Raw genomic sequence first — 2,445 nt, forward strand, 5'->3', positions numbered from 1 at the left:
TAGTGCCACAACATATTTTCATGTCTGATCAGGGCGATAACCACCGTAGACATTGAGGGGGGCTACCCCCAATAATTAGAAATCGCTATAAACCCTTTTCTCAAATATTGTAAATTCGAGAGAGAGAGAGAGAGAGAGAGAGAGAGAGAGAGAGAGATGAAAGTTGCGTGTATGCACGTCTGTGCATTTCACTTTTTAGAGTGAGTTTACTTCAAAAACAGCGATTTTATCCTCTCGTCGCAGTAATAGGCTATTTAGAAAATATTATATTAATGCTGTATAGGAAAAGTAGTGGTTGAATGACATTATAGAATTATACAGACCACATATATATATATAAAGTGAAAGTTATTCATGTGGGTTTTCTTTGTTTGTTTCACTCTTGGGGAGGCTGAATGCTGCTTTGTAGCACTTGAGTGGTACGCTGTGTATGGGGATGGACGGGCCCTGGGGCGCACGCTGTGAACCAGAGGGACTGGAAAAATAACAGTCTAGCTCTGGCAAGCATTCCATTACTGTGGAGGCTGTGGAGATTGACTATGCTTCAGTCCCTGCGCTCATACCACCATATGGCTGCTTTTCTGTGTGACAATATGAAGAAGAAGAAAAAAGGGAAAAGGGTGTCACGGAAGGAAAGACCCATGGATTATGAAAATAGAAATATTATTCTAATAATAGATGGTGGTATTTAACAACTTCATTACATTGTGTACATTACAATAAACATTATTACAATATGCAATGCTATATTAGTTGATGTATATTCATTTAGAATTGCCATTCGTTGATTAATTAATATTCACTTATATTCATATAGAAATGTAAATGAACTACTGTTTATTAGTTATCTCCATTACATACTGTTTTTAATTATTTTGAATAGAAATAAGTGTAATTTATTAACATATATGTTATATATGTTTATTATTGATCTACATTACATATTGTTTGTTAATCATTTTAATAACAGTTACTGCCAATAGTAGGCCTAATTTATTAATGTATTAATATAGTTATAATGTTATAATGTATTAATGCATAATAATAATAATATTAATTAATAAGTAAACACAAATAATATCTACATAATATTTATAACAATAAAAACAAATACCCTTTAAATGACATCAAGAACATTGGCTTCATCCAATGTATTAAAGTCAGAGTTAAAATGATTATTCTGCTTAACAGACTTGCCACATACGAATTTGTCGTGATAATTCACCTTGGGCCGCTGAGTCTCAGAGATTGTATGCATGGCTGCACAAAATGGAGGATGATCTCCTCTCGTGAGCAAACGGAGTTGGAGTAAAACAGATACATGTTTATGCAAAGCCATGTTGAGAGGATGGGAGGCCAAAAAGCCTGTCTTTTTTCCACTAAGCCATCGCCCCATGGGTCTAATCCACGACGACTGAACTTCAGGGTTTGCCAAGCACTCTCTTCAAGTAACCCATAAGTATTTCCCAGATTAAGCTGCATTAATAAGATTTCATGCGTACATAAGTGATGGAATTATAGCAAGTAGATGGTTTGAGAAAAGCAGAAAATCATTGTTTAGAAGGTCAGCTGCTGATTGCATGAGCTAGTTTGTGACCTTGGCAGACAGAGGCAGAAATCATCCATTGTTTAATCCATTTATTGGCAAAACGTCACAATTATATATGTCTTAGTGCAGCAGAGAGTCTTAAAGAGGATATATGCCTTGCCCTAAACGTCATTCATTCATATAAATCTCCTTCCAACACATTACTATACATCCTCATTCCTCAGGATTTTACTGTGATTCCTGAAGCGATACAGGAAACAGAACCCATCATGTATCTGCAGACTGTATGAGTTAAAATAAGAAATAAACATTATACATGTGCACAGGGGCGTAGATTACACGGGGGACATGTCCCCCCCACTTTTAATATCACGTAAATTCGTCCCCCGCACTTTTTCGGGCAAGTGTGTTCGCATAGAGGTTTTCAAGAGCCGGTGTGAATAAATATAGATTTAAATTCAAAGAGACAGGATAGTCTGTGCATGATCTGATGTTTTATTCGGACCCAGAATAAGGCGAGATGAACATCACGGAGCGCTAAACATTCCGTGCAGTGTATGTTTCATTCATACTCGAAGCCAGAGGGCGCTCTCGCGCAGAAAGTCGTACGAGGAAATTCCTAATATGAACAAAAGCGTCCAGCTATCGCTGTATGAAAACAGTTGTTTTCATAGAAAACAGAAACGTTTGGAAACATGAAGACATTAAACATACGATTGCGACAATATATGGTTTATTTGTGTTTGTCAAGTCATCTCCAGGTAATAAATAAAGTATATGAACAATGCAGTGCTAACTGACATAGCATTTATTACAGTATAGAAACTATTCTGCATTATTATGTGATACAAAAGTGTTTGTAGTATATAAACAAATCATTATTATTGGTTATTGTC

At 36.0% G+C, this 2,445-nt stretch overlaps 1 protein-coding gene across 1 annotated transcript in view; it reads left to right on the forward strand.

Moving 5' to 3' along the window:
* LOC107660193 (complexin-1-like) overlaps positions 1-2,445 on the forward strand; it is a 51,370-nt gene that overhangs the window by 42,832 nt on the left and 6,093 nt on the right. The window lies entirely within an intron of this gene.

Source organism: Sinocyclocheilus anshuiensis, unplaced genomic scaffold, assembly GCF_001515605.1.
Source record: "Sinocyclocheilus anshuiensis isolate Anshui unplaced genomic scaffold, SAMN03320099.WGS_v1.1 scaffold888, whole genome shotgun sequence".
Classification (NCBI taxonomy): domain Eukaryota; kingdom Metazoa; phylum Chordata; class Actinopteri; order Cypriniformes; family Cyprinidae; genus Sinocyclocheilus; species Sinocyclocheilus anshuiensis.